Consider the following 13,651-nt stretch of genomic DNA (forward strand, 5'->3'; position numbering starts at 1 on the left):
ACATCTGGACAGAAGATTTTCGAGATCACCCCGTGTGCTTCAGGACCGACAACCTGGTGGCCATGAACATTCTAGCCAGGCAGTCATCTTGGTCTGAGAGGATCTCCTCCCTTCTGCGGGCGTTCGTCCTTCGGTGCCTTGAGTACAACATAATATTTAAAGCCAAATTCGTACCCGGAGCCAATAATGACATAGCCGAAGCCTTGTCTCGATTTCCGATACCTCGCTTCCGGTTGCTTGCACCTGGAGCACAACTGTTGCCTTTCTGGAGCACCTGTGGAACGTGGGAGACGCAAGTGATACAGGGAGTATTGGCGTCCGTGGCACCCTCCACTCTCAGGTCCTACAAGAAGGCCTGGTGTGATTTCCTTGGTTTCAGGTCTGGGTTATCTGGGCTCTCACATGACGTACCTCCTACCTCTGACGATGTCTTGCAGTACCTTTCCCATCTCTATGATCTGGGACGTGCTCCTAAAACGTTAAAGATTCATGTAGCCGCCATCAGCTTCTTTTCAAATGCTACATTTGCTCATGACCCGGGTAGCGACTTCTTGATCCGTAGAGCCATTGAGGGTTGGGGCAGGTTACAACCTCACAGGGCCGAGGGCCGTAAGCCGATTCCTTCCGAGTTGTTATCACAGATACGCATAAAACTCAGGTCAATTTGCTACGCTATCGCCTTTTTGGCGCGCTTAGAGTTGGTGAGGTGGTGTTTGAAGTTAGTGCACGAGGTCCAACTGTCCTGTGCGAGGACGTGCAGTTGTCCGATTCTAACATGACAGTGCGTATATGTCAGTCCAAGACTGATCAGGCTGGTAAGGGTGTCCTAGTTAAGCTCACGGCGTCGGCACAGCAGGGCCCATGCTTGGTAGAGGACACTATGCGGTACCTCTACCTCAGACCGCCCAGCCCGGGTCCGTTTCTGGTCCATGAAGATGGGTCACCCTTGTTGAGGCACCAATTCACCAGAGTACTTCGCAAGGCTATTGAGGCTTGTGGTCTATCCTCCCAGGAGTACGCTGCACACTCATTTAGGATTGGCTCCGCAACCACGCACCTGGGGCTACCGGCGGACAGGATCAAAGAAATGGGCCGGTGGGAAATCCAATGCTTATAAGTCTAATATGCGACCTGCAGCGCTTTACCCTACTTATCCGCCTTTTCTTTTCTGTCTTTTACCCCCAGCTATGCTCAGGAGAAGCGTGTGGAGTTGCGTCCACAGTATAGTTCATTTGACCGCGTACAAGCGGTGAGCTGCGGCCTTGCACACAATCTTGGCCTTCCACATGGTGTTCGAGTTTCCTGGTTTTCGACAAGAGGCATGCGTTGGGAGGAGCTTATGCCATTGCTGTGGGAGAAAGTAGCCAAGTGCGGCCCTCCCAACATCCTTGCAATTCATTTGGGGAGAATGACCTCGCCAACAGAAGGAGTGTGGACTTGTTGTGGAGCATAAAAAGAGACTTGAATGCATTTGCAGCCTTGTGTCCCAGAACAACGGTGTTCTGGTCCTGCTTCTTGAAAAGAACTGTTTGGCGCAGTGCGCAAAGCTGTATGGCCATTGAAAGAACCAGGAAACTCGTAAATCGGGCGGTAGCCCGTTGGGTGCGCTTTATGTATGGCCGAGTCATTTATCATGACCGTATCCGGATCGGCGACCAAGCTTTATACCGGAATGACGGCGTCTACTTATCGGATCTGGGGAACGACATTTGGTTAGCTAGCATCAGCAGAAGCATCTGGGATTGGTTGCAGCGTTGAAGGTATTGGCGGCGAGCCTTTAGCTCGGGTGGCGGTTAGGCATTGGAATAATGTGTTGTGGTGTGTTGAAGTGCTAGGTGTGGCCATCGCCTATGCCTTCAATTTCTAGGGGTATTCCGTTAATGGAATCTGGCGGTCGTGTATTCCGTCCGAAGCCTGCTTGGCGGGAGGCCATGGCACGACCCTCGGTGACATCAGGGGTGAGCCTATAGTTGGATTAGCATCAACTGGTGATGAACCCCTGGTGAATAAACCCACTTGTTTCGCGATCCAATGCCTAAGCCAATACCTTTTCATTGCTGTAATCAATAAAGTTGTGGCCTTTTCTAGCCCATTAACCTTATATCACGTGTCCCTGTGTCTTCATTTTACTTCGCGGGGGTCGGGTCCTCGAACCACAAAGACTCTCCTCCCTGAAAGAGAGGGGAGTGGTTGTGGACGGGAGCCCGAGCACCGCTCCTAGCAGGGGGCGTTGCCCCTGCCTCCAGCTCACCTGGCTGGCACTCACGCCCCCCCCCGGTGGCCATCCAACCAGGTGCCATGGGGGGGCGTGTCCAGCAGCCTTTATGCTGCAGTGCCAGCCTCCCCCCCGGCCTCATTTCTCTTTGTCGTCCTGAGCGAGTCACCCACCCTCCACTCCCTTTGAGTTAGGGCTTAGGTCATTGGCCTTGCTATGGACCTTAGGTTGGTCGCCCCGGTTGCCCGGGGGGCCTGGTAGGAGTTTTTCCATTTGGCATTAGGCTTTTTGGTTTTTTCGCCTACCTCGTAGCAATCGTCACAACTTTTTGGTGGTATTGGTGGGTAGGTTAGGCATTGGAATAATGTGTTGTGGTGTGTTGAAGTGCTAGGTGTGGCCATCGCCTATGCCTTCAATTTCTAGGGGTATTCCGTTAATGGAATCTGGCGGTCGTGTATTCCGTCCGAAGCCTGCTTGGCGGGAGGCCATGGCACGACCCTCGGTGACATCAGGGGTGAGCCTATAGTTGGATTAGCATCAACTGGTGATGAACCCCTGGTGAATAAACCCACTTGTTTCGCGATCCAATGCCTAAGCCAATACCTTTTCATTGCTGTAATCAATAAAGTTGTGGCCTTTTCTAGCCCATTAACCTTATATCACGTGTCCCTGTGTCTTCATTTTACTTCGCGGGGGTCGGGTCCTCGAACCACAACAACAAAATGCCAAGCCAATGAGCTCTGTATGGTCTGTTTCCCATATGGGTGAGCAGCAACACCTCTCTATCTCACTTTTAATTTCAGATAGTATGCACTGTAAATGTGTGTGTCAAGTGGTGTAAACACAGACATCTGGTTGGCCATTATTTTTATTAAAGATTTTCTTGATTTACAGAAGTATGTGTAATGTCTCTTGTATTTTTTTCCATGTAACATTTTTACAAATCAGTTTCATTTGTTGAGACATTAGGAAGAAAAGGGGTGGGGGGGGAAGATGGGTGGGGGTGGGGTCGGGTAGCGATGTTTCTATTTTGCTTAATGTATGTAGGGTTTGATGTCCACACTGAGATTGCAATACAGCTTTTTCCAATTAATTCCCTTTTTTTCCATTACACATTTTTGTAACTGCATAATGGCCTTTCTTCGGTTGATCAGTTAGCTTACTCTCCTATAGTGGAAGAATGGCGAGCCAGACATACAGCCATCATAGTAAATAAACACACTCTTACACACACACACACACACACAAACACCAACAACTGGGAAACACTGGCCTGCGAGCGCTCCAATTGGAGAACAGCCTTGGGCTTTGAAGACACTCAAACTCAGGACCCAAGGGAGAAACGTGCTAAGAGGAAGGCACGCTTGGCAAATCCACACCGTGATCAACTCCCGCCCACAAACCAATGTCCCCACTGTGGAAGGATGTGTGGATCCAGAATTGGCCTCCACAGTCACTTACGGACTCATTGTTAAAACCGTGCTTATGGAAGACAATCTTACTCGGCTACTATGAGTGATCACCAAAGAAGAAGATGACTCTGCTTAAACCACATCTTTGCATATTCCAAGATCCTTAAAGAAGCTTACAGAAAAAAGCAAAGTATCAATATGGAGCTTTTGCGTGTCGAGGTCCCCAGGTCCACCCCAATAACTCACACATCACACAGAAATTTTTGTTTAAGATTTTTGGCATAATTTTGGCCACAACTTTATTAAAATACAAATTTGTGAGTGGTTGCTTAGGCATTGGTTGCGACTATCTGCCCCCACCATGGGGGACAGACTGACATTCCGCACGATGCGAAAGTCAGAATGGGGGAATACACTTGGGGGTTACGCGGAGCAGGGAACCTGCCCTCACCCCAAATGCAACCAGGAGCTCATTGCTATGGCCCGAGCCCCCTTGACAGAGTGGACTAGCAATAGTTAGCCCCCAATTCCTTTAACGGAATCCCTTGCAGCAGCAGCATTAGAGGGGCAGGCACAGCCAATCCATGCCCCTCAACCAACCAAACCATAAACCAATGCCTAACCGCGAACCTTACAAGTTGTGACGATTTGCTACGCAGTAGGCAAAAAACCAAATGGCCCCAGCCAATCAGCCAGATGGACAAATTCCTACCAGGCCCCCGCTCCAAAGCAGACGACCCCATGACAGACATAGCAAGGTCAAAGCGAACAACCCTATTCTAGGGAGGGAGGGACGGGCAATCCACTGCACGGGTGAAAAGAGGAAGCCCTAGCCTCGTGCAAGGAGTTTTACTATTTCTGGCTGTCAATCAATAAATGGCAACATTAACTTCTTCCCAACAACAAGGGAAGCCCCAATCGCATCAGTGGCCAACAATCAATTAGCGCGCCCACCAACTTTGGAGTGTCCTGGCAGCCCCCACCGCAACACGTGCTCTCCATGAAGGAGAACACGCTTTCCAAGAAGCAGGAAACAGCCTGCTGCTGTGTGTGTGTGGTTTTGGAAGATTCATCCGTCTCATATAGAACTGGTGTGAATGGCAGGTTCAATGGCCTCCTCTTGCATTCTCCCCCCCCCCCCATGCGTTAAACTTTGCCAAACTTATGCCTTGAGCTCTGGCATAAAGGTGTCTTTCATTTCTTTCTTTACCCTGGTGTGACTGGTGTAGCAGCTTGTGGTATAAATGCTGTCTCATTTTGCTTAACCTACTCCAATTGCAGGATGCAAATCTTTTCCTCCTAGCATTTGGGTGCTAAAAGAAAGAGATTTTTGAAGAAGGGCACCAGTGTAATCTTTCTGTTGGTGTTCTCTTGTCTGGTATGTGTACATGGTGGGGTAGTTTTGTATATGATATTCTCCAGTAGATTTGCCTGATACTAGGCTAGCTCTGCCAATGAAGCTCAGACTTCTTAATCCTTCATCATTTCAGACGTACAGTTGTCATGGATTGCCACTTCTCCTTCCGTATATAGATATAGCTTTTATTTTATTTTGCTCACTTTTGTGCTGGTGTTTTGCAGAATAAGAACCATATTTAGGCAGGCGCCTGCATGGAATTATATTTCTGTGTAGGGACTCAAACAGAAATGGTGGAGGAGAAGGGTGCTGGTGATGAGCCTGTTTCTTTGTCTGACATTGTTCAAGTACTTTTCACCATAGGTCTGTAAAAAGCAACACCTGCCATATGGAGTTTGCTTTCATTAGACAGTGTCCGTACTGCAGCTGTGTACTTGATTGTGAGATGACTTTGAGGTTTATTTTTGTAGGCAGCATCATATTGATGCGATGACCCACATTCTATCAAAATGAAGTAACATGAGAACAGCTCCCAAACATATGGAACAGGGAAAAGGCACTTATTGGAATCTGCCACTATTTCAGCAGGTTCTGGTGGGACCTCAGGATAGATGCGTTGAGTGTGGCATCCTATCACCTGAGAAGTCTGAATGGGACCTAGTATGGCCCAGAGATGTCCTCGTGCCACACTGGATGTAGTCACAAAAGTGGATTGCATAGCTTTGAGGAAACCAGAGTCAAGGATCCACCAAGCAGAATTCCATGGTATTGCTGTGCCTGTATTGGGCTGTATCCCATGTATTAGGTAAAGGTAAAGGTACCCCTGCCCATACGGGCCAGTCTTGACAGACTCTGGGGTTGTGCGCCCATCTCACTTAAGAGGCCAGGGGCCAGCGCTGTCCGGAGACACTTCCGGGTCACGTGGCCAGTGTGACATCGCTGCTCTGGCGAGCCAGAGCCGCACATGGAAACGCCGTTTACCTTCCCGCTGGTAAGCGGTCCCTATTTATCTACTTGCACCTGGAGGTGCTTTCGAACTGCTAGGTTGGCAGGCGCTGGGACCGAGCAGCGGGAGCGCACCCCGCTGCAGGGATTCGAACCGCCAACCTTTCGATCGGCAAGTCCTAGGCGCTGAGGCTTTAACCCACAGCGCCACCTGCGTCCCCATCCCATGTATTAATTCCTAGTTATTGGGGCATGTTTGAACTGCACAACGATGACAGCATGACACTTTCCTACATATGCTGGAAGGAAAAGAGGGTCAGTGGCACCAATTTTATTTAGGACTGTGTGGGAAGAAGGAAATCCGTCCCTTTTCTAACAGCTGCAGTGTGGTTCTAAATTAAAACGGTGCAGACTGTAATTTGGTTTTATATTTTGTCTTTTCTTACATTGATGCCTTTTTTAGTACTCACATCAGATGAGCGTTGCATAGTTTGGCCACATGCTTCTGAAGTACCGGACACGATCATCTTGGGGCCAAACCATATGGGACGCCATTAGTAAATAGCAGAGGCCAGTCTGCACCCCCCCCCCATTCAGACTGGCAACTTGGAGGAGAGGGTGGCGCGGTGTTAACCCTTTGCCCTCTGCTGCAGTTCCACTCTGGATCAGAGCCCACACACCTATTATTTGAACCAGGGGAGCCCATGAGTAGTAATTGGGAATGATCAGGCTTGAGGATTTTCGGTTATCTGAGATAACGGTAGAGATATGAAGCCATTACAGTGGTACCTCTGGTTAAGTACTTAATTCATTCCGGAGGTCCGTTCTTAACCTGAAACTGTTCTTAACCTGAAGCACCACTTTAGCTAATGGGACCTCCAGCTGCCGCCGCGCTGCCGGAGCACGATTTCTGTTCTCACCCTGAAGCAAAGTTCTTAACCTGAAGCACTATTTCTGGTTTAGCAGAGTCTGTAACCTGAAGTGTATGTAACCTGAAGCATATATAACCTGAGGTAGCACTGTACTGGCAAAAGCTTACGAAAAGCAGTGTGCTGGGGGAATTGACACCTGTTGCGCATCTCCTTTGTGACATCTTCTGTCCTCCTAAGGTCATTTATGTTCCTTCATTCTCATCCTTTTAAGTCCAGGGACTTGGTGTTGACTACAGGGGCCTGGCATCACTTAGCTTGTACTTGTAAACAACTCCTCTGCCGCTGCCCCAAGGCCCGATTCTGCTACTTCTATAACTATTGTGAAGCTATGTGAAAAGTTACTGCGGCCAGGGAACTCCAGTGGGTCTGGCCGTTGATTTTCTCGCACTTCTTTGCCAAGTTTTATATCACAAGGGAAATACCAGATGCTGTGAAAACATGTGATCGTGTTTGGGGGTCCTGTTTCCCCCCTTTTGGTCTGCAAAAATCTATCTGCTTCCCCTTTCTCCTTTCATCCTTATCTCTTGTGATGATTGTGGCCTCATCCTCTGGTGATAGAAAGAATGACCCTGTGACGTGACCCCTTTGCTCACGGCCTTCCCTCCTCAAAAACATTCCCAACTGTGAGCTTATTGCCTTGGTGGTAAATTCTGAACTGTGGCCAGCAAGTACAGCAGGGATTCCAACTTCCATCCTGTTAAGTGCAGTAGGATTAACACTTTGGAACATAAGGAGGTTAAACCGCTGCACAGATACCAACTTTTTCAACTGTCATCTTTTATTTATTCCCCACCCCACCCCCTTTAAGACCACTTGGGGAATAGGGAGCTGAGATGGTGAAGGAGACAGAAGGATAGTATTTGTGACAGCAAGGGCAGCCTGCATTAAATAAAGCCTCCATCTTTCATTCTCAAGCTCAGCTCAGGGTGTTTGATGGAGATGGACTTTTCAATTAGACATGCTGTATTTATCCTAAAGTTTCATATATAAACCAGCCTGTTGACATCTCCTATGGATTTATTAAGGAAATCAAATGCTTGTGGGAGTTTTTCATACAAATTATCTAAATTTATCATTTCTACAACTTAAAATTATGGGGAGATATATATATATATATATATATATATATATATATATATGCTTTCGTAGATTTTCACGGGTACAGGAATGCAGGTTTTGGTGTCCTCGGGTGTCTTCCCGTGTAAAAGTTGGGGTGTCTAGGCGACGTTTCGACGAGGTCTCACTCGTCATCTTCAGGCTGGTGCTTTCGGCTTCTTGTTACTGGAACAGAGCAGGATCTCAGTGTTTGAGTTCCTATAAATACTGTTGAGGGGGTGTGGTGTATAGCCTCCAATGTTCTGGGCAGAGAGGAAGTTCCCAGGCTAGTGTGCCTTTTCTTCTTTTGTTCCTTAATTACTTGAGGGATATCTTGAGTGATTTCTTGAGTGATATCCTGAGTACCACTTAGGTGGGTCATTAGGTGTGGATTAGTTGCTAAGAAGAAAAAGAAGAAAAAACTTCCTCTCTTTTCCAACACATGAAAGAAACAGGACACGAAATTAATTTTGCAGATTCCAAATTGCTCTTTAACATGGAACATCACCACAAGAGAATAATCATGGAAGCCATCGAGATAGAGAAACACCCTCACAACATGAACAAGCGTGACGACACATCCCGCTTGCCAGACATCTGGAAATTAGCCCTCCCCACAAAAACTGACACCAGATCCAGAGGCACACAGAACGCCATCACCAATCAACCACACCAGACCCAAACCCAGACCCTCTCCACAGATAAATTACAGACACCATCCAGTAGCCAAACCATGGTGGCACCTCCGGATGCTGCACCCCCCTGCAATCCCTACACAGATCTGGCTGACACAGGCCACAAAACCACAGCTCGCCCCTATACACGAAGCCAAGCCAGAGCACAACTAAGTGCAGTACAGCCATCTTCTCAGAAAAACTCTTCACAAAGTTCAAGAGGTCAAGACACAAAGACTTTAGCAACTAATCCACACCTAATGACCCACCTAAGTGGTACTCAGGATATCACTCAAGAAATCACTCAAGATATCCCTCAAGTAATTAAGGAACAAAAGAAGAAAAGGCACACTAGCCTGGGAACTTCCTCTCTGCCCAGAACATTGGAGGCTATACACCACACCCCCTCAACAGTATTTATAGGAACTCAAACACTGAGATCCTGCTCTGTTCCAGTAACAAGAAGCCGAAAGCACCAGCCTGAAGATGACGAGTGAGACCTCGTCGAAACGTCGCCTAGACACCCCAACTTTTACACGGGAAGACACCCGAGGACACCAAAACCTGCATATATATATATATATATATATATATATATATATCCCCATACTGTGAATAACAAGATTGTATGTTAGGAAAGCTCTGTCATGATATAAATCATAACACACATGGAATACATTTCCCACTGAAGACAATATTTCTTTCTTAAACAAATGTTGTGCTCCTTTGCTGAAGTGAAAGGAAGTTCAGGAAGGTTGGCAAAACAAAGTACCCATTTTTAACACTGCGCAGAACAAAATGTATTCTGCTGCCAATTACCCTTAAGTAAAAAGGATTGCAACTTCTGAAAGGAAACGTAGCCAAGGGTCAGGAACGGCATAAGAGCTCCTCCATGAAAAGGGATGGGGAAGGAAGGGGCAGCAAAGGTAGCAAAGGTAACATTTCAGAGAAATGTTGAAGGGTATGCACTACATGGGACACGGGTGGCGCTGTGGGTTAAATCACAGAGCCTAGGACTTGCCGATCAGAAGGTTGGCAGTTCAAATCCCTGCGACGGGGTGAGCTCCCGTTGCTCGGTCCCTGCTCCTGCCAACCTAGCAGTTCGAAAGCACAAAGTGCAAGTAGATAAATAGGTACGGCTCCAGCGGGAAGGTAAACGGCGTTTCCGTGTGCTGCTCTGGTTTGCCAGAAGCAGCTTGGTCATGCTGGCCTCATGACCTGGAAGCTGTATGCCAGCTCCCTCAGCCAGTAAAGCGAGATGAGCGCCACAACCCCAGAGTCGGTCACGACTGGACGTAATGGTCAGGGGTCCCTTTAACTTTACTTCATGCATTACATAAGCAATGGCACACCTAGACAGCATCTTAAAAAGCAGAGACATCACCTTGCCAACAAAGGTCCGTATAGTTAAAGATATGGTTTTCCCAGTAGTGATATATGGAAGTGAGAGCTGGACCATAAAGAAGGCTGATCGCCAAAGAATTGGTGCTTTTGAATTATGGTGCTGGAGGAGACTCTTGAGAGTCCCATGGACTGCAAGAAGTTCAAACGTATCCATTCTGAAGGAAATCAGCCCTGAGTGCTCACTGGAAGGACAGATCCTGAAGCTGAGGCTCCAATGCTTTGGCCACTTCATGAGAAGAGTTGACTCCCTGCAAAAAAACCCTGATGTTGGGAAAGATTGGGGGCACAAGGAGAAGGGGATGATGGAGGACGAGATGGTTGGACAGTGTTCTCGAAGCTACCAGCATGAGTTTGACCAAACTGCAGGAGGCAGTGGAAGGCAGGAGTGCCTGTCGTGCTCTGGTCCATGGGGTCACAAAGATTAAACAACAACAACAACAATGCACTACATCTTGTGGCACTGAGTTCCAGAGTTTAACCATGTGCTTCATGTGAACGACTTTCTTTTGTCTGTCCTGAGATTTTCATAATTCAGTTTCCTTGGATGACTGCGGACTCTGCTATACAAAGCATACAAAGTTCTCTATATTGAAATCCTGTATAGTGTAATGTTATATAAGCCAATGCCCATGCCCCCTTTACTTGCTTCCCTCCCACAAATTAAAAATCCCCAAGCGTTGCAACTTTCATTCACAGAGGATTTGGGCTGCCCTTTTCTGCCTCTTCTCCATCTCTGCAGTATCATTTACAAGATGTAGCAATCAGAACTGAACATGCTGTTCCTAGTGTGTTGACATCGCTTGTGCTGCAGGTTTCTATAATCTTATGAGGCATTTGCATTGTTATTTTCAGTCCCTTTCCTAATGATCCCCAGCATCTGCAGTCTGGTTACTGCTAAATACTTTGCATTTCCCCCTGCAGGGTTATCATCTGAAAAGGACTGCAGGAATGTGACCTCCCAAGCTCAGGGACCCTATGAATTTTGAGAAAATAAACTAGACAAAATTTCTAGATGTTCAGAACTGTGGTGTTGAAACCTTGCCATGCTCCCTTTCCCTAAATATATATATTTTTCTTGTGAGAATTATTGACAGAGGTCAAGAGTTTCTATGGTATTTCTCTGGAGACATTAATGCATTCGTTCGTTGACTGGAGCTATTTTACGAAATGCTGTTTGACCTTTTTGCTGTTGTTTCCCAACAGTTTCTTTACTCGCCCCTAACAATACACCTTGGGCCAAAACCAAACACAAAGAATGTTAGTTTAAAAGGCGAGTTTTGCAACAGAAAACACCCACAAAGCATGGTCAGCTGGCAACCTCAATACATGGAGGCCTAAAGTTAAAAGCCCTATATTTGTGGTTTAGTTATAAGTGATTTGAGTTAGGCTGGGGTTCAAGTTACAGTCAGCTAAGATCTTTGTAATACTTGGATGGCGGAGAGTTTATAATGCATTTAATATATAGTTTAATTTTTTTGCATTTCCTTGGCTGGATTCTCAAAGGAAAAAACAGAAGTTAAGAAATACTGCTTGGCTGAAATGCTGCAAAACTTTGCAGTTTGCAGAATGGCATTACTGTTTTAGCTGGCTTGTAATGTTCTTGTAATGGCTTGCAAGAGACAAGGGTGGCGCTGTGGTCTAAACCACAGAACCTAGGGCTTGCTGATCAGAAGGTCAGTGGTTCAAATCCCCATGATGGGGTAACTCCCATTTCTTGGTCTCAGCTCCTGCCAACCTAATGGCTTAGTTATGCTGGCCACATGACCCGGAAGCTGTACCCCGGCTCCCTCAGCCAGTAAAGCGAGATGAGCAGCACAACCCCAGAGTCGTCCGCGACTTTAATGTTCTCTCCCACCAACACATCAAGCTCCCCCTCCCCCAACCTGCTTCCATTACTACTGCTTGGTTGGAGGCAAGTGGAGGAGAGAGGAAGGAAGGCAGTAAGGCCTAATGGTGTGTGCGCCATTAGGCGTGCGTGCATTAGGCAAGGGATCAGGCCCCATCCCCTTCCCAATTATGTCACCTGTAGCATGACAGGTTCAATCTGAATCGTTATTAGCTACATAGTAGTTTTTAATGATTGCTGTTTTATTATGTTTTGATATATGCTGTAAGATGCCCAGAGCGGCTGGGGAAACCCAGCCAGATGGGTGGGGTATTATTATTATTATTATTAGTAGTAGTAGTAGTAGTAGTAGTAGTCGTAGAACTATTTCCCAGTTTGGAGGAAGGGGAAATAGCTTGGTTGGCAGGGCTCAGTTAAGAATCAATCTGGTATTTAGATACCTTACTAACATCATAGAAGAAGAAGAAGAAGAAGAAGAAGAAGAAGAAGAAGAAGAAGAAGAAGAAGAAGAAGAAGAAGAAGAAGAAGAAGAAGAAGACTCCTCCCTGGAAAAGACCCTGATGTTGGGAAAGATGGAGGGCACAAGGAGAAGGGGACGAGATGGTTGGACAGTGTTCTCGAAGCTACCAGCATGAGTTTGACCAAACTGCGGGAGGCAGTGGAAGACAGAAGTGCCTGGCGTGCTCCGGTCCACAGGGTCACAAAGAGTCAGACATGACTAAACGACTAAACAACAACAACAACAATAATAGTAATAATTTTATTATTTATACCCTGCCCACTCTGGGCAGCTTCCTACGCATATAAAAACATAATAAAACATCAAACATTAAAAACTTCCCGAAACAGGGCTGGCTTCAGATGTCTTTTAAAAGTCTCTGTAGTTCTTGATATCCTTGACATCTAATGGGAGGGTGTTCCACAGGGCGGGCGCCACTACCGAGAAGGCCCTCTGCCTGGTTCCCTGTGACCTCACTTCTTGCCGTGAGGGAACCACCAGAAGACCCTCAGAGCTGGACCTCCGTGTCTTATCACTAAACAAAGTTCCTACAGGTCAGCTGGTGTTGCAAAAGTATCGTTTGATTCAGTGGGCCAAGTCTGCAACCCTATGAAAACTTACCTGGCTGAGAGCAAGTCCCATTGAACTAAATGAGATTGTCTTTTGAATGTTGCTCCCGTCAGGCCCAGCCAACATGGCCAGGTGTCAGGAATGATAGGAACTGTAGTCCAACAACATCTGAAGAGCCACAAGTTCTTCACCTTTGAACCAAATGGAGCTTTCTTTTATGTAGATACAAGAACACGGGAACATTGGAAGCTGCCTTATACTGAGGGTCCATCTTTGTCAGTGTTGTCTACACTGACTGGCATCAGGGTTTCAGGCAGGTAGCCTGTCCAAGTCTTACCTGGAGATGCAAGAAGATGGAACCTGGGGTGTTCTGCATGTGAAGCAGATACTACACTGAGCTTTCATACACATAAGATTGCATTGTAAGTTTGGTAACTCACATGTAAGCTGATCATCACGTCTAAACAAGTGTACCTGAAAAGAAATGGTTTAGCGGTTTTCCTATTTGACATTTGCATAGCTGCTTAAATTCGGGCCCCGAATGTGGATAAAACTAGAAATTCTTCAGGAAACATGTAAGTGTCTACTTACTTAGAAATCAAAAGCTTTACTGTAGCCATGGGAGATGCACCTCAAATTTCATCAGAGTAACTTGGGGAAGGAGTGTTTAATGGTAAGTCACAAGCACCCATTTCAAATCAA

General features: G+C 46.8%; 1 protein-coding gene across 2 annotated transcripts in view; it reads left to right on the forward strand.

The window, feature by feature from the left end:
- LOC309367264 (uncharacterized protein) overlaps nucleotides 1-13,651 on the forward strand; it is a 279,394-nt gene that overhangs the window by 202,840 nt on the left and 62,903 nt on the right. The gene's annotated exons all lie outside the window — the stretch shown is intronic.

The sequence above is a fragment of the Podarcis melisellensis genome (genome assembly GCF_964234715.1).
Source record: "Podarcis melisellensis genome assembly, chromosome: 3".
Classification (NCBI taxonomy): domain Eukaryota; kingdom Metazoa; phylum Chordata; class Lepidosauria; order Squamata; family Lacertidae; genus Podarcis; species Podarcis melisellensis.